This window comes from Euprymna scolopes, chromosome 21 (genome assembly GCF_053919585.1).
Source record: "Euprymna scolopes isolate OS-2025 chromosome 21, ASM5391958v1, whole genome shotgun sequence".
Lineage (NCBI taxonomy): Eukaryota > Metazoa > Mollusca > Cephalopoda > Sepiida > Sepiolidae > Euprymna > Euprymna scolopes.
In genome coordinates, this window is record NC_136502.1 from 65,580,906 (window position 1) to 65,604,815 (window position 23,910).

The 23,910-nt window shown below is 33.7% G+C and overlaps 1 protein-coding gene and 1 pseudogene across 2 annotated transcripts in view; one reads left to right on the forward strand and one right to left on the reverse strand.

Annotated features, from left to right (window-relative positions):
* The window catches only part of LOC145242429 (tryptophan--tRNA ligase, cytoplasmic-like), a 276,721-nt gene that overhangs the window by 25,965 nt on the left and 226,846 nt on the right, over positions 1-23,910 (forward strand). The gene's annotated exons all lie outside the window — the stretch shown is intronic.
* On the reverse strand, positions 13,071-13,204 carry LOC145243244 (U2 spliceosomal RNA; annotated as a pseudogene).

The window sequence follows — 23,910 nt, forward strand, 5'->3', positions numbered from 1 at the left end:
TGTTTTATTTCTTTTTCATCTAATTTTAAATTTTCCACGGAAGATTGGTACGCCATGTGAGAAGGCAGTTTGCTAGGTGAAGCAAGCCGTCGTTTATGCTTCCGTGCGCGTAGCATAAACCGAAGCTGTAAAATGGCGGAAAGTAGTTCGTGGGTTCAGCAAACGGTAAATTTGCGCCCGGTTTGAGTATCAGATTCGTTGTCAGCGACCTCGATTACCCCTAAAAAACCAAATGAGAGTGGTCGGTGTTCTGTTGTAACGTATCTGAATATTTACCAAGGTTGTACGCGCAAGCATGCGTATATTTTTGCCAACCCCCACTAACAAAAAGGTGGTTATATAGTAGGTGCTCATTTTACGTTAAATTAAAAAATTTTTTTTTTTTTTTTTAACTATAATTTCTTCACATCTTAGAAACTACTTGTTTCCTGGAATTTTAAACATTATTTTCATTTTCAGCCCCCCCCCCTCCCCGATAACGTATAACAATTGTCATTTTAAAAGATTTTTGGAAGGTGGAAAGGCTGCACCTTTACCGAAATTTCTTGAGGAATATGCCAGGATGTCCACTACAACAATGGAGATTAGGTAGGTTCGGGCAAAAATAGGGGGACCTAGTTTTGAAAGCCGATTTATCATAATTTTTTGTATGTTTCTGACTACTTTTTAATTGTATTTGAAAGATTAAAGACTAAAGTTAATTTCCTAAAGGAAAAAAAAATATTTGTACGCGTGAAAAAAAAAAAAAGTTATGAAATTGTTTTCACAGCGAGCTAACCAATTCAGCTAAATTTTGAAGTTAAATAAATTCATTGTAAAAATCCTTTAAAAGATAAATATTAGTTTTCTGGGTCTATTTACAAGGTAAATTGGTAAAGTAAAGTCCTAAGATATTGAATAAAATATTAAAAAAAACAACTTTTTTATACAAAATATAGCTTAACCCTAAAAAAGCAAATAATTATGCCGTTCGGCAAAACGCAACCGATAACAGGTTGTAAACACGAATATACATAAATATACGGAAGGCCAAAATTTCAGCGAATCAAAACGCTGTTTCAAAATGAAGTCATGATGGTAAAAGGAGGTAGATTTCTTTTCTGTTTTTTTCCCAGACAGTCATCCGTATATTCCTATTCTGAACGTTTGTATCAATTTTTATCATTTTTTAATTTAATTATTTTTTATGTTCCTGTTTTTAAATTAATTTTTTTTTTTTTGATTATTGTTCGAGATTATATAAAAAATATATTACGCCGAAAATTTCACGTTCTTGCGAGCAAGGAAATTATGCAAAATCTGTAATTAAAAAAAAAGAAAAAGTAGAAATATTTTTGTTATTATATATTTTTTTTTTTGTGTGAAAATATGAAATAAACAATGCTTAATTCAATGGTAATATCGGTAGTTCGAGAAATTCATTTTTCTTCAAGTTCATTAATACGTAAAAAAAATGTAAAAATTATTTTATTTTTTTTATTGTTACAAATTACGATGCTTTATTTATATAAAAAAAGCAAAAATTAATTCTTGCGTTTTTTATTTACTACTGAAAACCATAACTTTAATAAAGGTATTTTTTGTTCAAACAAAATAATGCATTTCCACTAAGATTTAAATAAAAATAATTAGTTCATTATATTCCGCAATCGTTATTTGATAAATACTGAAAATTTCATTAAAATTGGTTGATTCCCTGATTTTTGGTGAAATTTTGAAGTAAATGTTTATACATTTTGAGCATCGGCATTCATTTTGCCCGTACCTAAAAAATTTTAACCATTGGAGAAGTACAGGTTAAGCTCCTATTCCTCTAGGTTAAAATAGGGCGAAGAAAAACATTTTTTTATAGACATTTACATAAATACTATTTATAAAATAGTACTGGTCATTAAATGCAAAAGCACCTTAAAAAAATAAATTTTAAAAATAATGACGGAGTGGGGAGGCAGACTCAAAGTGAAAAGTTGCAAAAAGAAAAAGGGAAAATGGCGAGGCTGTGAATTAAATTTTAGATTTACCATGTTTACCTTAATTCAATTTAATTTTTTTAAGTCTTGAAAATGGAAACTTAATTCAATGATTTTAATCGCTGGCGGCCACTGCTTTTAATTTTCTTGCACCAAAAAAGATTTTCACTTTGAGAAAAAAAAAAAAAAGTTATAGTGCAGAAAATTGGCAAATTTTTTTATCAAATTAGAAGTGTCTAGTGTTATACAAGAACAAGAAAAAATGGCCGACACGATACTATTATATCTCTGGAGTCTTGATAATGACTTAAAAATAAAACAAATTACTGGTAGAAATTCACCTAATAAATGTATGATAACATTTATTGGGTGGGTTCCTTCCAGTATTTTTTATTTTTAAGCTATAATTGAGTCTCTAAGTTATGGATGGTTTTCTAAATAATCTGCAGAACCTGAAGCGGGGGGGGGGGGAATTCTGAACCATTCTGTACTTAACAATTTAATAAATAAAATAAACTTGGGATGGGAAATTGATACTCTCACTGGAAGTTATATTACTGATAAAGTTTAATATCAGGAACTGAATCTGATAAAACACCATTTGCTGCTTAATTTGAACAGGGTACTTTTCTGGTTTGCTAATATTTATGAAATTATTGGTGCTTTTGTATTGCTTTTGTTTGTTTTTCCCCAATTAGCAATTATAACTTTTTTGTTGTGAAAAAAAGATTAGCTATTATTAAAGTTCTGGGTACTTATGCAGAATAGGGCAGGTTGATTTGCAACTTTTTTCAGAAAATCAACAAGGCACTAGTGATGATAGTTGGGGTTTGATGTAAAAAAAAACACATACCAAAAATTAGATTTCTATCTTGAAAGGAAAATTGAGCATTTAATTTTAAAAATCGTGATGGAAAATGCTGAGAAATCCTTAATTTTCATAGCATTTTTCACAAAACTGACTTTGAATTTCTACTATTTTCATAAAAAAATTAATTAAAATTGATATATTTAGATAAAATTCATTGAAAGAAAAATAAATACATAAATTATAATTTTAATTATGAATCACACCTAGCAAAATATCTCCACCTTTACTGCATTGATTAAACAAAAATTGTAAGAAAAGGCTAATTAGCGACTAAGTCTTTTAAATTTCATAATTCAAAAAGATATGTATTACACAATATAACAACTTGATACAAGTTAGAGAACCATGTATTTTAATTTTTTATTAAACATAATAATAAGAACTATGTTATAATAGAACTAAATTGCTCTGTGTAATTTCCTTTTGAGGAAAATGAAGGTCTAATTTGGTGGCACAATGATTTTGTAATTATGTGTCTGTGTCTTGCTTCCTGCCCATATACAACTTGTGAAGCTTCTGTTGCTAATTTCACAGCTCTTTCCACTCCTTGTGAGTGGGCGGGTAATTTAGGAAATTCTAGTTTTGTTCCTGTCATAGACGATTTTACAAGTTCTTCACTTGTAAAACATTCTGTAAGTGCAGGTTCACAAACTCCAGCTTGAGAAAGATCAATCAAATATGACCAACGTGTGGCTGCAAAATTTTTTTCAGTCTTTTTTTTTTGGTGGTTCACTATTTCTGAAAAAAGAAAAAAAAAATTATTTTTTTAATATTTTTGTGATGCAATATGGATAAATCTGACTATTGTTTGGGTAAATTGAGATAATAAAATTTAATGGATGAATATTTACTTGCCTAATGGACAAAATCTTTTTAATGGCCTATTCTCTCACTTCCAATTCATCTGAATTTATCATCGAAATTATCATATTTTCCAGAAGTAGGGCAAAAGCACTATATTTTAAACTGTTAAAAATAGTATTTTGAATTTCAGTTGATTGTTGTTTTGTCCTCTGAATCAGATTAAAAATATATTGTTGTTGGTTAAAAAAATTGTTGTCAGTTTTGATCTCGAATCAACTAACTGCATACACTTGGACGATAAATTTGACCAGAATGTTTAATTTATCATGGAGTGTTTGAGGATAGACACCTCTGGTCCATAAACACATTAACCTTATAGCTAATGTTATCCATCTTGCTTGATTCAAGGGCCCAATTTTCCAAGCTGCATATCTTGGATTAACTTCTCCTTGGGAAATGCCAACAGCATACTCAAAAAATAGCCTCTGGTCTCCACTTATTTCTGCTGTCAGATGATGATAATCTAGAGGGCCATTAATTTTTTGAAATTTTACTTGAGGCAAATCTTGATAATTATTGATACAAAGTTTCCCCAAAGGACCAGTAAATGTTGTTGGGCTTCTTGTTGTTCCATCAATTGATTTAAAAATTGCTCTAAATGGCAGTTCATTTTGATGAAGTGAACAGCCAATAGTATGTAATTTTTTGTTAATTTTTTTTCAAGAGCTGTAATAAGTCCTGCTTCACAGCCAGTGTTTGTACTGGTATTATCAACCAAAATTGCCTTAACAGTATCCACACTGTTATATTCTGTTAAAACTGCAGCAACATCTTCAGCTAAGAGAACACCAATTGCCCCCAGATTCGGTATCACTCTATGGGTAAGATATTTGCTCTCCGTTCCTGTTTCTCTGGTGAAAGTTAAATGGCGTTCTGCTCCTTTGTTTTTCACTATCTTTTTCCCACCATTTTCATGGAAAACTTCTTTGTATTGTAAAGTGTCCTTATCAATTTTACAATCAATTCCAACACAAAGTAGATTTTAAATCTCTGGACATGCTGCAAATTACTGGATAGTTTTATTCTAGCTTTTTCTCTATCAATTTTGCATTTATCTAAAATTATGTCCTTCAAATTTAATTTTGGGTGAAGAAGACCCATATCTTTAAGGTCCAGTAGAAAGGCATTAGCTAGACATGCACCAAGATTGGAAGATACATCACCTCTGATAAGTTCCATAGAATATCTTGGGATTTTTAAAAGGCTGTAATTTCCCTTTAGCTGTCTTCCTGGATCAAAACTGTCATCTGTTGTTCCTTCACTAGAAGTTGACTGTATCAAAATATTTGTGGGAGCTTGTTCCTGTCTTTCGTTCTGCCTCTCCAGTTTACCCGCTTTAGCAGACTTTTTATTATTTTTTATAGTATCTTTATCGATAGGTCCCAGTTGATAATGACCTTTTAGCCCTTTTTTTCTCTCTGGTCTTTTAAAGTATGCTCTGTCCTCTAGTGGAACCTGAAAATTGCAAAATGTGCATGTTTAATAATAGATTCAGAATAAATAATAAATACAAATATTTTATTTTCCACAAAAAAGGAACATAATTGCAGGTGAAACTATAAAATTAATCTTACCTTCTTGTTAGGAGGACAAGTGCAGATTATGTGCCTTGTTTGACAATTTTCTGTTTTGCACTTTACTGCAAAGTCATCAAATCTCAAGACAGGAAGTTTACAGCTACAAGAAAATATATCAAACAGTCTGTCTAGCTGATCCTTCATTTTTTTCACTTTGGTTCAATCTGTTTGGCCTTCTTATAGCAAAATATATTGATCTTCTGTCCTATATAACGTTCCCTTAACAAGGGCAGTTGTGGATTGACTGCTTGCCAAATACTAATTATTTCCTTGGCAATTAACTTAGAGATCTGATTATATTTTAAGTTGCGATAACTGTTTTCGAGGAAATAACTAAACTGGATGACTTGTCGTAAAGTTGGGGGTGCTGTTTCATCCAAACGACAAGGTGGACCAGCAAATCTTTGTGAACCATGGGTTAAAACCGAACGTCATGCTTTTACTGACATTTTAAATCTGAAAAGTAAAATAAATGATGATAACTGAAGGAAACTGTTTTAGGCTATATTCCAGTTTCATATGTAAAAAAAAATAAGTGCTAGTTATGATAAGAAGTAATGAAAAACTTTGTAGAGTTGAATTAGATGTATTGAAGAGACAGGACCAGACCAAACCAGATCATAGTAGTGTTTAGTTTAGACATTTTTTTAACAGACTTTAGCTCCTCCTTCGATAACATGAATTTATCCATAAAGTGATTCATTTTTGCTGTAGCCATGCCATTTTAAATGAGTGTTTAGAGTTTGAAAAACCGGTACTTGTGCATATGTTACCATGCTATTTTTAATGGTATTTTCAAGTTAAATTTAATTTTTACGATATTTGTTTATTGAATTGTTAGGTGAAAGTACAAAATAGTTACAACACACCCTCCCCTCCCCCTATGTTAATAATGGCTTTCTAAATAATAAAGTCATTTCAGCACAATAATGATGCACAAGTACCGAAAAACCTTATCTACTTGTATTAACCTTTGTAGGTTATCTAATTTTAAAACTATAATTTTCGAAAAATACTGCTTAAAAACAATTACTCCCTAAAAATAAAAGAAATAAAAGATTTGCCACTAATTTTCTGCAAAGTAATTTTTTATTAAGTAGAAAAACTTAAAAATTTACCTGGTTATGTTTCATAAAGAATGTGCAGAAGAAAATTGGGTGTTTATGCATTTTTAGTACGGTGCTATTTTTAAACAGTTTTTTTTTTGGGGGGGGGGGTTAAATTCAAGTTCCACACTATCTTTATTTATATATATATATATATATTTATTTACCAGTGGTAAAAAAAAACCGGACTAAAGTGCTCAATGTGTAGTCAGAGCAGTATATATATATTTCCTATATATATATATATATATATATATATATATATATATATATTGTTAGGTGGAAGCACAGAATAGTTATAAAACATCGTCCCCTCCCCATGTTAAGAATGGCTTTCAAAATATTAACGTTATTTCAGCACGGTACCAAAAATGCACAAGTACCTAAAATTGTATGGGCCATTTTTTTTTTCTTAATATTAAACTGGAATATTACCGTATTCTTAATAAAACCTTCAACTAGAATCCGATGTGAAATCGAAAAACAAATTAAAGAAGTAAAAAGTAAACTTACCAACAATGGGAAAAATTTCTTCAGCGGATAAAACAAATGCGTTTAAATTCACGAGCCTAAAATTGTAAATAATCTCAATTAAAAGATAAACAAACGTCAATTTTCAATAGCAATAACAAGCATGTGAAATACCGCGTGAAATCTAAAATGTCCCCACTCCAAAAAGTTCCTGAAATGAAAAAGCAAATGTCAGTCACTATTATTGTAAAAACACAATTTCTCTTTTACAATAAATATTTATTTTATTAATTATTTATCCTCACTCATTTTATTTAAAATGTAGTTTAAAACATATTGTAAATAATGATTCCATTTTCTTAACGATGCGGATTGTTTTGATGACGGGACGTACTTGACAAAAAACATTTAATAGCTGCAATTTTTCAACTTTTAAAATAACGATTTTGAAAAAAATATTTTGTGTGGGTATTTTTTATGTCAAACCCCAACTATCATCACGTGCATCACCGGAGTTCCAAAATCGACCTGCTCTAATGCAGAATAGTATGGAACATGCTTAAATAAGAACATTATTATTTTGAAAATCATTCTTTACTGAGAAAAATCTCCCCAAATTGATAGACATAGTTTTTTTGGATTATCCATGATGGGTGTCTCTTAATAGCTGGTAAAAATTACAAGTTTTCTGTGCAGAAACTAAAGAACATAAAAAGAAAACAAGCATAATAAATATCAGTCCTTAGGCTGTGGTGACTCCTGACTTGGCTAGGGTTATAAATTATGATGAAAGAAAGAGTGGATATACAAGCAGTTAAATGTTATATTCCTTATCTCTACTTCCACAAATATTTTTCACACTAGCTCTCTAAAGGAATCACCCAAACTAGCAGAAAGCATTATTGTCCTTGATTAGCCCTGTTTTTTTAAAAAAAAAAAAGCCAAATGTAAAAAAAAGCAAATATATATACACACACACACACACACACACACACACATAGAGTAGACCCCCCCCCCCAGATACTGTGGCCTTAAGATGTTTTTTTCAGATTACAATGTGGAATATAATGTTTTTTCAACCCCTGGTTACAGTATTTGCCCCATCTTAGGGTGTTATTTATAACATACATCATCATCATCATCTATATATATAAAAGCCAAACGTCTGTGTGTATGTATGTATGTTTGTTTGTAACGCTAAAACTTTTGAAAGACGGAACCAAACTTGACAAATTTGGTATCATATCGAAGCCCCATCACCCGGATGACAAATATCGAAATTTCACGTCAAACGGACCACTAGAAGTTGGTCAACTGATCAGTTATCTTCGAGGGGGGCCCCCAAAAAACCTGTCATTATCTATATATATAAAAGATAAATATTTGTTTGTAACGCTAAAACTTGAGATGAAAGATTCCTCTCCCCTAAGAATAAAACATATGTTCAATATCTGCTTTTGTTTTTTCATTGTTTATACGGTCCCGAGCAACGCCGGGTAGCCCTGCTAGTCATCTATATATATAAAAGCCAAACGTCTGTGTGTATGTATGTATGTTTGTTTGTAACGCTAAAACTTTTGAAAGACGGAACCAAACTTGACAAATTTGGTATCATATCGAAGCCCCATCACCCGGATGACAAATATCGAAATTTCACGTCAAACGGACCACTAGAAGTTGGTCAACTGATCAGTTATCTTCGAGGGGGACCCCAAAAAAACCTGTCATTATCTATATATATAAAAGACAAATGTTTGTTTGTAACGCTAAAACTTGAGATGAAAGATTCCTCTCCCCTAAGAATAAAACATATGTTCAATATCTGCTTTTGTTTTTTCATTGTTAATACGGTCCCGAGCAACGCCGGGTAGCCCTGCTAGTAATATATAAAAGGCAAAAATCTGTGTGTATGTATGTATGTATGTATGTTTGTTTGTAACGCTAAAACTTTTGACAGACACAACCAAAGTTGACAAATTAGATATCATATTGTACCTTGATCACCCGCATGACAAATATCGAAATTTCACGTCAAACCGACAATTAGAAGGGGATGAACTGATCATTTTTCTCCCAGGGGGGGGGCCCAAAAAAAACCTGTCATTTTAACGTTATTCATTACGTGTCACGTGACGTGACGTCAGCTCAGTAAAATGTCGGCTGCGGCTGAGGTACGTTAAAACTGCCTTCGGAGGAGAAATTGATACTATAACACAGTTAAATATTACTTTTCGACTCGAACCGTTATTACCAACGGAATTATCGCACTCCAAAAATCAAAATCCAAAAATTACACAAAAATTGACGTAGGGAAAATGTTTTATTTTTGCTTGAAGTTTTTTGCCGGCGAAGATGACTTTGCTCTTTGTAAAACATGTAAACAAAGATTTAGCCATTTTGTTTATACATTCTAAACTTGAAGGGGGAGGGGTGGGTATCAGTATCAGGCCGCTTATGTAAACGAAAATTAGGTCGCGTGCACAGTTTTCCAAAGAACACTTTCTCTCTCTCTCTCTCTCTCTCGCCGTCTTTATCTCTCTCTCTCTCTCTCGCCGTCTTTCTCTCTCTCTCTCGCCGTCTTTCTCTCTCTCTCTCGCCGTCTTTCTCTCTCTCTCTCTCTCTCGCCGTCTTTCTCTCTCTCTCTCTCTCTCGCCGTCTTTCTCTCTCTCTCACTCTCTTCTCTCTCTCTACCACTTTCCTAACTCTCTCTATCACCATATTTCTCTCTCTCTCTCTCACTCTCTTCTCTCTCTCTCTCTCTCTAGACCTCTTTCGATTCTCTTCCTCTCTCTCACCCTCTTTATCTACTCTCTCTCTCTCACCCTCTTTCCCTTCTATCTATATTAGCACTTATCAAGGCCAATAGGCAACTCGAGATTGAGAGTTCAAACGTGCACAGTAGTGAAATTTGGGAAAGAGGATGGAACAACTTTCTCTTCTGCCTCTCTCTCACACTCTTTATCTTCTCTCTCTCTCTCGCTCTCTCTCTCTCTCTCACCCTGTTTCTCTTCTCTCTATATTAGCACTTATCAAGGCCAATAGGCAAATCGAGGATAGACTCGACGATGAGAGTTCAAACGTGCACAGTATTACAATTTGGAAAAGAGGATGGAACAACTTTCTCTTCTGCCTCTCTCTCACACTCTTTATCTTCTCTCTCTCTCTCGCCCTGTTTCTCTTCTCTCTATATTAGCACTTATCAAGGCAAATAGGCAACTCGAGGATCAACTCGACTCACCATATTTCTCTCTCTCTCTCACTCTCTTCTCTCTCTCTCTCTAGACCTCTTTCTCTTCTCTTTGTCTCTCTCACCCTCTTTATCTACTCTCTCTCTCTCACCCTCTTTCCCTTCTATCTATATTAGCACTTATCAAGGCCAATAGGCAACTCGAGGATGAGCGTTCAAACGTGCACAGTAGTGAAATTTGGGAAAGAGGATGGAACAACTTTCTCTTCTGCCTCTCTCTCACGAAAGAGGATGGAACAACTTTCACTTCTGCCTCTCTCTCACACTCTTTATCTTCTCTCTCTCTCACCCTGTTTCTCTTCTCTCTATATTAGCACTTATCAAGGCCAATAGGCAACTCGAGGATAAACTCGACGATGAGAGATCAAACGTGCACAGTAGTGAAATTTGGGAAAGAGGATGGAACAACTTTCTCTTCTGCCTCTCTCTCACACTCTTTATCTTCTCTCTCTCTCTACCCCTGTTTCACGTCTCTCTATATTAGCACTTATCAAGGCCAATAGGCAACTCGAGGATCAACTCGACGATGAGAGTTCAAACGTGCACAGTATTCACATTTGGGAAAGAGGATGAAACAACTTTCTCTTCTGCCTCTCTCTCACACTCTTTATCTTCTCTCTCTCTCTACCCCTGTTTCTCTTCTCTCTATATTAGCACTTATCAAGGCCAATAGGCAACTCGAGTATAAACTCGAGGATGAGAGATCAAATGTTCACAGTATTCAAATTTGGGAAAGAGGATAGAACAACTTTCTCTTCTGCCTCTCTCTCACACTCTTTATCTTCTCTCTCTCTCTACCCCTGTTTCTCTTCTCTCTATATTAGCACTTATCAAGGCCAATAGGCAACTCGAGGATCAACTCGACGATGAGAGTTCAAATGTGCACAGTATTACAATTTGGGAAAGAGGATAGACCAACTTTCTCTTCTGCCTCTCTCTCACACTCTTTATCTTCTCTCTTTCTCTACCCCTGTTTCTCTTCTCTCTATATTAGCACTTATCAAGGCCAATTGGCAACTCGAGGATAAACTCGACGATGAGAGTTCAAACGTGCACAGTATTCAAATTTGGGAAAGAGGATGGAACAACTTCCTCTTCGGCCTCTCTCTCACACTCTTTATCTTCTCTCTCTATCTCACCCTGTTTCTCTTCTCTATATATTAGCACTTATCAAGGCCAATAGGCAACTCGAGCATCAACTTGACGATGAGAGTTCAAACGTGCACAGTATTCAAATTTGGGAAAGAGGATGGAACAACTTTCTCTTCTGCCTCTCTCTCACACACTTTATCTTCTCTCTCTCTCTCACCTTTTCTCTTCTCTCTATATTAGCACTTAACAAGGCCAATAGGCAACTCGAGGATCAACTCGACGATGAGAGTTCAAACGTGCACAGTATTCAAATTTGGGAAAGAGGATGGAACAACTTTCTCTACTGCCTCTCTCTCACACTCTTTATCTTCTCTCTCTCTCTCACCCTGTTTCTCTTCTCTCTATATTAGCACTTATCAAGGCCAATAGGCAACTCGAGGATAAACTCGACGATGAGAGTTCAAACGTGCACAGTATTCAAATTTGGGAAAGAGGATGGAACAACTTTCTCTTCTGCCTCTCTCTCATACTCTTTATCTTCTCTCTCTCTCACCCTGTTTCTCTTCTCTCTATATTAGCACTTATCAAGGCCAATAGGCAACTTGAGGATAAACTCGACGATGAGAGTTCAAACGTGCACGGTATTCAAATTTGGGAAAGAGGATGGAACAACTTTCTCTTCTGCCTCTCTCTCACACTCTTTATCTTCTCTCTCTCTCTCACCCTGAAAGATTCCTCTCCCCTAAGAATAAAACATATATTCAATATCTGCTTTTGTTTTTTCATTGTTTATACGGTCCCGGGCAACGCCGGGTAGCCCAGCTAGTAATCTATATATATAAAAGGCAAAAATCGGTGTGTATGTATGTATGTATGTATGTATGTATGTATGTTTGTTTGTAACGCTAAAACTTTTGAAAGACGGAACCAGAGTTGACAAATTTGGTATCATATTGCACCTTGATCACCCGGATGACAAATATCGAAATTTCACGTCAAACGGACCAGTAGAAAGGGGTCAACTGATCGTTTTTCTCCTAGGGGGGCCCCCCAAAAAACCTGTCATTTTAACGTTATTCAATACGTGTCACGTGACGTGACGTCAGCTCAAACTTTTGACAGACACAACCAAAGTTGACAAATTATGTATCATATTGAACCTTGATCACCCGCATGACAAATATCGAAATTCCACACCAAACGGACCATTAAAAGGGGGTGAACTGATCATTTCTCTCCTAGGGGGGGCCCCCCAAAAAACCTGTCATTTTAATGTTAATATTACATAATCCAAAAACGCTTAGTCATGTCACGTGACGTGACGTCAACATCCAGTAATGGCGAACAAATGTAAACAAACACTTTGTTTTACCGATACTTTTGTAATTTCTCTTCTGCTTTGTTCTAGAGATTATTAAACTCCATGACAATGTCTCCAACGTATTTAACTGGTTAAAAATAGTATTTATACAAGAGTTTTAACGAAAAATATCAGGAAAAAATGTACAGGAATAAAAAAAAATTCAGCTTTCAAAATATTCGTCGATAAAAAAACCGATCTTTATATTTACGCTAGCCATTTTGTATATTACCACGTGACCTGCTATCTCTTAAACTGGAGGGGGGGGGGGTCCACTTGAATCCAACAAAACCAGTAATTTTTTTTTTCTATTATATATACATCATTTTCTATAAAATTAAGTGTAGACTTTATAATTAAAACAAAAAATGTTATTCATACTAAAAAAAAAAAACGCTTAGTCATGTCACGTGACGTGACGTCAACATCCACTAATGGCGAACAATTGTACCTATTTACTATGCCTCCCCACGGGACAGAGTTAGACACCAGGGTCGTTTTTTAACGTGGAGAAAAGGTACAAAAATAAAAATTGTCTCAGTCGTGGAGGATTTCTCCTCCACCGAAAGAGAACAAGAAATAGAAGTGCAGCATCTGAAGAACAGATACTACACTTTGATCTTGACCAAAAGGCCAAGAATGCGAACAATTGTAAATAACAACTTTTTTCACAAAACCAACACCGTCTTTCTTTTTTTTCTCTCTCTTTCTCTCTCTCACCCACTTACTCTTTCCTCTCTCTCACCCTCTTTCTCTTGACGTCACACCACTGTTAAACTGTGGGGGGGGGGGAACACATTCCAAGGCATTATCTCCTATAGATGCACATTTTATTAGAAATTCAGCTTTCAAAATATTAGACGATAATAAAAATATAAAACCAACACCCTCTTTCTCTTTTCTCTCTCTCTCACCAACTTACTCTTCTCTCTCTCTCACCCTCTTTCTCTTGACCTCCTACTACTGTTAAACTGTGTGTGTGTGGGGGGGGGGAAGAGGCAGCTTGAAAACCAACAAAAACAGTGCACAGTTTCCCAAGCATTTGGGGTGGGAAGGGGGGGAAGAAGCCGAGCGCACAGTTTCGTGTGAGAGAGAGAGAACAATTCTCAACCTATATACTCAACAAATTTTTTATCTACAGATTTGAAAGTTTGTATATAGGGTATTCAGACATATGGAAATATATCTAGCATAATCTATCTATTATATCTATAAAAGTGAAAATGTGTGTGTGTGTGTGAGGTAGCCAGAGAGAGAGAGAGAGAGAGAGAGAGACAACAATTCTCAACCTATATATTCAATACATTTTTTATCTACAGATTTGAAAATTTGTATATAGGGTATTCAGACATATGGAAATATATCTAGCATAATCTATCTATTATATCTATAAAAGTGAAAATGTGTGTGTGTGTGTGTGTGTGTGTGTGTGTGCGTAAGAGAGAGAGAGAACAATTCTCAACCTATATACTCAACGTATTTTTATCTACGGATTTTAAACTTTGTATATAGGGTATTCAGACATATAGAAATATATCTAGCATAATCTATACATTATATCTATAAAAGTGAGAATGTGAGTGTGTGAGAGAGAGAGAACAATTCTCAACCTATATATTCAACAAATTTTTTACCTACAGATTTGAAAATTTGTATATTGGGTATTCAGACATATGGAAATATATCTAGCATAATCGATCTATTATATCTATAAAAGTCAGAATGTTTGCGTGTGGTTGTGTGTGTAAGGTTGCGAGAGAGAGAGAGAGAACAATTCTCAACCTATCTATTCAATAAATTTGTTATCTACAGATTTGACCATTTGTATATAGGGTATTCAGACATATGGAAATATATCCAGCATAATCTATCTATTATATCCATAAAAGTGAGAATGTGTGCGTGAGAGAGAGAGAGAGAGTAAGTACAATTCTCACCCTATATATTCAACAAATTTTTTATCTACCGATTAGAAAATTTGTATATAGGGTATTCAGACATATGGAAATATATCTAGCATAATCTATCTATTATATCTAGAAAAGTGAGAATGTGTGTGAAAGAGAGAGAGAGAAGAGAGAGAGAGAGAACAATTCTCAACCTATATATTCAACTAATTTTTATGTACAGATCTGAAAATTTGTATACAGGGTATTCAGACATATGGAAATATATCTAGCATAATCTATTATATCTATAAAAGGTAGAATGTGTGTGTGTGTGTGTGAGTGAGTGAGTGAGTGAGTGAGTGAGAGAGAGAGAGAGAGAGAACAATTCTCAACCTATATACTCAACAAATTTTGTATCTACAGATTTAAAAATTTGTATATAGGGTATTCAGACATAAGGAAATATATCTAGCATAATCTATCTATTATATCTATAAAAGTGAGAATGTGTGTGAAAGAGAGAGAGAGAGAACAATTCTCAACCTATATATTCAACAAATTCTATCTTTACAGATTTGAAAATTTGTATATAGGGTATTCAGACATTTGGAAATATATCTAGCATAATCTATTATATCTATAAAAGTGAGAATGTGTGTGTGAGAGAGAGAGAAAGAACAATTCTCAACCTATATACTCAACAAATTTTTTATCTACAGATTTAAAAATTTGTATATAGGGTATTCAGACATATAGAAATATATCTAGCATAACCTATCTATTATATCTATAAAATGACCATGTGTGTGTGTGTGAGAGAGAGAGAGAGAGTCAGAGAGAGAGAGAGAACAATTTTCAGCTTGTGTGTGTGTGAGAAAGAGAGAGAGAGAAAGAGAGGAAGGAAAATTCTCACCCTATATATTCAACAAATTTTTTATCTACATATTAGAAAATTTGGATATAGGGTATTCAGACGTATGGAAATATATCTAGCATAATCTATCTATTATATCTATAAAAGTGAGAATGTGTGTGTGAGAGAGAGAGAAAGAGAGAGAGAGAGAACAATTCTCAACCTATATATTCAACTAATTTTTTATCTACAGATTTGAAAATGTGTATATTGGGTATTCAGACATATGTAAATATATCTGGCATAATCTATGTATTATATCTATAAAAGTGTGAATGTGAGTGATGGAAAGAGCAAAAAATACTCATCCTATATAACCTATAAAAGTGAGAATATGTGTGAGAGAGAGAGAGAGAGAGAACAATTCTCAACCTATATATTCCACACATTTTTGGGCACAGATTTGGAAATTTGTATATAGGGTAGGCAGACATATAGAAATATATCTAGCATAATCTATCTATTATATCTATAAAAGTGAGAACTTGTGTGTGTGTGTGTGTGTGTGTGAGAGAGAGAGAGAACAATTCTTAACCTACATACTCAACAAATTTTTTACCTACAGTTTAGAAAATTTGTATATAGGGTATTCAGACATATGGAAATATATCTAGCATAATCTATCTATTATAACTACAAAAGTTAGAATGTGTGTGTGAGAGAGAGAGAGAGAACAATTCTAAACCTATATATTCAACAAATTTTTTATCTACAGATTTGAAACTTTGTATATAGGGTATTCAGACATATGGAAATATATCTAGCATAATCTATCTATTTTATCTATAAAATTGAGAATGCGTGTGTGTGAGATAGCGAGAGAGAGAGAGAGAAAAAGAGAGAGATAAAAATTCTCAACCTATACATTCAACAAATTTTTTATCCACAGATTTGAACATTTGTATATAGGGTGTTCAGACATATAGAAATATATCTAGCATAATCTATCTATTATATGTATAAAAGTGAGAATGTGTGTGTGTGTGAGAGAGAGGACAATTGTCAACCTATGTATACAACAAATTTTTTATCTACAGATTTCAAAATTTGTATATTGGGCATTCAGACATATTTCAATATATCTGGCATAATCTGTCTATTATATCTATAAAAGTGAGAATGTGTGTGATAGAGAGAGAGAGAACAATTCTCAACCTATATACTCAACAAATTTTTTATCTACAGATTTGAAAATTTGTATATAGGGTATTCAGACATATGGAAATATATCTAGCATAATCTATTATATCTATAAAAGTGAGAATGTGTGTGTGTGTGTGTGAGAGAGAGAGAGAGAGAACAATTCTCAACCCATATACTCAACAAATTCTTTATCTACAGATTTTAAAATTTGTATATAGAGTATTCATACAAATAGAAATATATCTAGGATAATCTTTCTATTATATCTATAAAAGTGAGAATGTGTGTGTGTGTGAGCGAGAGAGAGAGAGAGAGAGAGAGAGAGAACAGTTCTCAACCTATACATTCAACAAATTTTTATATATAGGGTATTCAGAAATATCGAAATATATCTAGCATAATCTATTATATCTTTAAAAGTTAGAATGTGTGTGTGTGAGAGATAGAGAGAACAATTCTCAACCTATGCACTCTACAAATTTTTTATCTACAAATTAGAAAATTTGTATATAGGGTATTCACACATATGGAAATATATCTAGCATAATCTATCTATTATATCTATAAAAGTTAGAATGTGTGTGTGAGGTAGCCAGAGAGAGAGAGAGAGAGAGTAAGAACAATTTTCAACCTATATATTCAACAAATATTTGATCTACAGATTAGAAAATTTGTATATAGGGTATTCAGACATATGGAAATATATCTAGCATAATCTATCTATTATATCTCTAAAATTGAGAATGTGTGTGTGAGAGAGAGAGAGAGAACAATTTTCAACCTATATACTCAACAAATTTTTTTATCTACAGATTTGAAAATTTGTATATAGGGTATTCAGACATATGGAAATATATCTAGAGTAATCTATCTATTATATCTATAAAAGTGAGAATGCGTGTGTGTGTGTGAGAGAGAGCGACACAGAACAATTCTCAACCTATATATTCAACAAATTTTTTATGTACAGATCTGAAATATCCCATTTGTATAGAAGTAGAAATCTTGATACCTACTCTGATACCTAATAAAAGAAAGGACACTCTTTAGGGCGGATTTTGATTATAACAAGTCACTAATTAGAAATTATAATAAACATTCTAATAATTTAAGAATTTTACCAAAATAAAATTGCATGGTAATCACCCAATTTCTGCCACAAAATTTTGATTGGCAGAACTCATAAACATAAAATATATATTTTCTAATTTCATCTTTTTTTTTTCTTTTTACATAATCTGGTTTGATGTTTTCCCAAATATTCAAATCACTATATTTTGCTGCTTAATATCAAATACAGCAACTGAGTTATTTTTATGCATCAAACAATTACATTTTCTCATTCATCCAAACTAATCACTGAACATCAATTTCATATTTTCTTCACTAAAATATTACTGTGCTTGATGTCATCAAGTGGAGCGGATCATTTTTTTTTCATTTGTTCACACATTTTTCCAATTTATATATATTTTAAAGATTCTTAGCCTATGTCATTGCATACCAATCTGTTTATTAAAAGTTAAGGTTCACTGTAAACACATATGTTACACCAAAATAAAAACGCTTCAGATAATGTCTTGATATTCAATTCAGTTTCTCACATGACATCTTATGAAGTTAGTAGAAATGTTACAGACTTTTGAATCTCAAACACTTTCAATACTGTGCACTGATATTTTCTTTTTTGCAATATAAGCACATTCATGATTTTTTTTACAAACGTTAAAAACTTTCACATTGTGTAGCAATATACTGAAACAATTATAAAAATATTTGTTTTTATTTTGAATGATGCAGGGCATCTGAAGAGAGATTTTTCTAACAAAATGAAAGTATAATTTTTAGCAATAGGTATCTAGGAAAAGGCCACTACATATGTTATAAGTTCCAAATTTCCACAACCTGGCAAATACTGGTACATGCTAGCAAATTTAGATTTGCAATTACAAAATATGATTCTAATTTTTTCCTTTGCTCTTTATTCTAACACTACACTAAGTTTACTGTGTTATTTCGCTACAGTTGATATTGTGTAGAACAATAAGAAAATCATAGTGAACAATGCATTCAACAAAATTTCACACACATTTCTAGATACCTATATCTAATAAGTTCAAAAGAAAGGACACACTTAGGGAGGTATTTTGGTGGTCAAGTCACTAAAAAGAGATTAGCTGGTTTCCCGGCATAGCCCAGGATATAATAAAGATTGACTGAAATACATGTTCTAGCTGGTTTCTAGGCGTTGCCAGGGATGTAATATAGACACATTATGTTGTATATTACCTGTTCTCTTCTCCCTAAGGTAAAACAATTTCATATACATGCTGTAAATTACCTATGCTAGGGATAAAACATGAACAATATCAGTCCTAGGGTAGATAAAACAAATAATACATAGAGATGAAAGATTCCTCTCCCCTAAGAATCAAACATATGTTCAATATCTGCTTTTGTTTTTTCATTGTTTATACGGTCCCGAGCAACGCCGGGTAGCCCTGCTAGTAATATATAAATCTCAAACGTCTGTGTGTATGTATGTTTGTTTGTAACGCTAAAACTTTTGAAAGACGGAACCAGACTTGATAAATTTGGTATCATATCGAAGCCCCATATCCCGGATGACAAATATCGAAATTTCACGTCAAACGGACCAGTAGAAAGGGGGTGAACTTATCGTTTTTTTCCCAGGGGGCCCCCAAAAAACCTGTCATTTTAACGTTATTCATTACGTGTCACGTGACGTGACGTCAGCTCAGTAAAATGTCGGCTGCGGCTGAGGTACGTTAAAACTGCCTTCGGAGGAGTAATTGATACTATAACACAGTTAAATATTAGTTTTCGACTCGAACCGTTATTACCAACGGAATTATCGCACTCCAAAAATCAAAATCCCAAAATTACACGAAAATTGACGTAGGGAAAATGTTTTTATTTTTGCTTGAAGTTTTTTGCCGGCGAAGATGACTTTGCTCTTTGTAAAACATGTAAACAAAGATTTAGCCATTTTGTTTATACATTCTAACTTTGTTAAACTTGAAGGGGGAGGGGTGGGTATCAGTATCAGGCCGCTTATGTAAACGAAAATTAGGTCGCGTGCACAGTTTTCCAAAGAACACTTTCTCTCTCTCTCTCTCTCTCTCTCGCCGTCTTTCTCTCTCTCTCTCTCGCCGTCTTTCTCTCTCTCTCTCTCTCGCCGTCTTTCTCTCTCTCTCTCTCGCCGTCTTTCTCTCTCCCTCTCTCTCTCTCTCTCGCCGTCTTTCTCTCTCTCTCTCACGCCATCTCTCTCTCTCTCTCTCTCTCTCGCCGTCTTTCTCTCTCTCTCTCTCACTCTCTTCTCTCTCTCTACCACTTTCCTAACTCTCTCTATCACCATATTTCTCTCTCTCACTCTCTTCTCTCTCTCTCTCTCTCTCTCTCTAGACCTCTTTCTCTTCTCTTTCTCTCTCTCACCCTCTTTATCTACTCTCTCTCTCTCACCCTCTTTCCCTTCTATCTATATTAGCACTTATCAAGGCCAATAGGCAACTCGAGGATCGACTCGACGATAAGAGTTCAAACGTGCACAGTAGTCAAATCTGGGAAAGAGGATGGAACAACTTTCTCTTCTGCCTCTCTCTCACACTCTTTATCTTCTCTCTCTCTCTCTCACCCTGTTTCTCTTCTCTTTATATTAGCACTTATCAAGGCCAATAGGCAACTCGAGGATGACAGTTCAAAAGGGCACAGTAGTCAAATTTGGGAAAGAGGATGGAACAACTTTAACGGGAGGATGAGTTATTCAACGACACCAACCTATTTTGTTATATATATATATACATTTTGTAGAAACTATATATATTACCACTTATCAAGGCCCATAGGCCACTCGAGGATGAGAGTTCAAAAGTGCACAGTAGTCAAATTCGGGAAGGAGGATGGAACTGCTATAACAGGAGATTGAGTTATTCAGCGACTCCTACCTATTTTGTTATATATATATATTCTATCTATATTAGCACTTATCAAGGCCAATAGGCAACTCGAGGATGAGAGTTCAAACGTGCACAGTAGTAAAATTTGGGAAAGAGGATGAAACAACTTTCTCTTCTGCTCTCTCTCACGCTCTTTATCTTCTCTCTCTCTCACCCTGTTTCTCTTCTCTCTATATTAGCACTGATCAAGCCAATAGGCAACTCGAGGATGACAGTTCAAAAGTGCACAGTAGTCAAATTTGGAAAAGAGGATGCAACAACTTTAATGGGAGGATGAGTTATTCAACGACACCAACCTATATAGGGGAATTCAGACTTATGGAAATATATCTAGCATAATCTATCTATTATATCTATAAAAGTGAAAATGTGTGTGTGTGAGAGAGAGAGAACAATTCTCAACCTATAAACTAAACAAATTTTTTATCTACAGATTAGAAAATTTGTATATAGGGTATTCAGACATATGGAAATATATTTAGCATAATCTATCTCTTATATCTATAATAAAAGTGAGAATGTTTGCGTGTGTGTGTGTGAGGAAGCAAGAGAGAGAGAGAGAGACAGAGCGAGAGAACAATTCTCAACCTATATATTCAACAAATTGTTCATCTTCAGATTTTAAAATTTGTATATAGGGTATTCAGACATATGGAAATATATCTAGCATAATCTGTCTATTATGTCTATAAAAGTGAGAATGTGTCTGTGTGTGTGAGAGAGAGAGAGAGTAAGAACAATTCTCAATTTTTATATTCAACAAATTTTTTATCTACAAATTAGAAAATTTTTATATAGTGTATTCAGACATATGGAAATATATCTAGCATAATCTATCTATTATATCTATAAAAGTGAGAATGTGTGAGAGGAGAGAGAGAGAGGGAGAACAATTCTCAACCTATATACTCAACAAATTTTATATCTACAGATTTGAAAATTTGTATGTAGCGTATTCAGACATATAGAAATATATCTAGCATAATCTATCTATTATATCTATAAAAGTGAAAATGTGTGTGTGTGTGTATGAGAGAGAGAGAACAATTCTCAACCTATATACTCAACAAATTTTTTATCTACAGATTTGAAAATTTGTATATAGATTATTCAGACATATGGAAATATATCTAGCATAATTTATCTATTATATCTATAAAAGTGAGAATGTGTGTGTGAGAGAGAGAATGAGAGAGAACAATTCTCAACGTATATATGCAACAAATTTTTTATCTACATATCTGAAATATCACATTTGTATAGAAGTAGAATTTTGGATACCTATTTTGATACCTAATAAAAGAAAGGACGCTCTTTGGGGCGGATTTTGATGATAACAAGTCACTAATAAGAAATTATAATAAACATTGAAATAATTTAAGAATTTTACCAAAATAAAATTGCATGGTAATCACCCAATTTCTGCCACAAAATTTTGATTGGCAAAACTCATAAACAGAAAAGATATATTTTCTAATTTCATCTTTTTTTTTTACATAATCTGATTTGATGTTTTCCTTAATATTCAAATCACTATATTTTGCTGCTTAATATCAAATACAGCAAATGAGTTATTTTTTATGCATCAAACAATTACATTTTCTCATTCATCCAAACTAATCACTGAACATCAATTTCATATTTTCTTCACTAAAATATTACTGTGCTTGATGTCATCAAGTGGAGCGGATCATTTTTTTTTTTTCATTTGTTCACACATTTTTCCAATTTATATATATTTTGTCTAAGATTCTTAGCCTATGTCATTGCATACCAAGCTGTTTATTAAAAGTTAAGGTTTACTGTAAACACATATGTTACACCAAAATAAAAACGCTTCAGATAATGTCTTGATATTCAATTAAGTTTCTCACATGACATCTTATGAAGTCAGTAGAAATGTTACAGACTTTTGAATCTCAAACACTTTCAATACTGTGCACTGATATTTTCTTTTTTGGAATATAAGCACATTCATGATTTTTTTTTACAAACGTTAAAACATTTCACATTGTGTAGCAATGTACTGAAACAATTATAAAAATATTTGTTTTTATTTTGGATGATGCAGGGCATCCGAAGAGAGATTTTTTTAACAAAATGAAAGTATAATTTTTAGCAATAGGTATCTAGGAAAAGGCCACTACATATGTTATAAATTCCAAATTTCCACAACCTGGCAAATACTGGTACACGCTAGCAAATTTAGATTTGCAATTACAGAATATGATTCTAATTTTTTCCTTTGCTCTTTATTCTAACACTACACTAAGTTTACTGTTTTATTTTGCTACAGTTGATATTGTGTAGAACAATAAGAAAATCATAGTGAACAATGCATTCAACAAAATTTCACACATTTCTAGATACCTATATCTAATAAGTTCAAAAGAAAGGACACACTAAGGGAGGTATTTTGGTGGTCAAGTCACTAAATAGAGATTAGCTGGTTTCCCGGCATAGCCCAGGATGTAATATAGATTGACTGAAATACATGTTCTAGCTGGTTTGTAGGCGTTGCCAGGGATGTAATATAGACATATTATGTTGTATATTACCTGTTCTCTTCTCCCTAAGGTAAAACAATTTCATATACATGCTGTAAATTACCTATGCTAGGGATAAAACATGAACAATACCAGTCCTAGGGTAGATAAAACAAATAATACATAGAGATGAAAGATTCCTCTCCCCTAAGAATAAAACATATGTTCAATATCTGCTTTTGTTTTTTCATTGTTTATACGGTCCCGAGCAACGCTGGGTAGCACTGCTAGTGTATTATATACTGTACTGTATTTTGTTACTAATTTTTGGTGCTGTATATGTATGTGTATATTATATATATATATAAGGCCTCATGTTTTGACAAGCTTCTGGGCTTGACCTTTACTCCTGATCTGAAATGGAACACATACATTAAATCCGTTGCCAAGGCCGCTGGAAAAATGGTGGGATCCTTCTATGGATCCAGTAGATATCTCACTGCTAATGCAATTCTCTATCTATAGAAGAGCCAGGTACGTCCAAGGATGGAGTACTGTTGCCACATCTGAGCAGGAGCTGCTAGAAAGGACTTATCCTGCCTTGATAGAGTTCAAAATAGACTTTGTAGCCTTGTGGGAGATGTCCTTTTCTCTTCCCTGCAACCTCTTTCTCACAGAAGAGATGTTACGAGTTTGTCTCTGCTTTATCGTTATTTTCATGGCAGGTGCTTGACTGAGCTCCATTCTATGGTCCACCCTCGCCAAACTTTCACAAGAAACACCCGTCTAGCAGAAAACACTATCACTAGTTTCCCCCACTCTTTATCTGTGCCTAAACCTTAGCATAGATTCCATGAGCAAAGCTTCTTTCTTAGAACTGCACGCCTATGGAATTGTCTTCCGTTTTTCTGCTTTCCAGCTGACTACAATATGGTTGTCTTCAA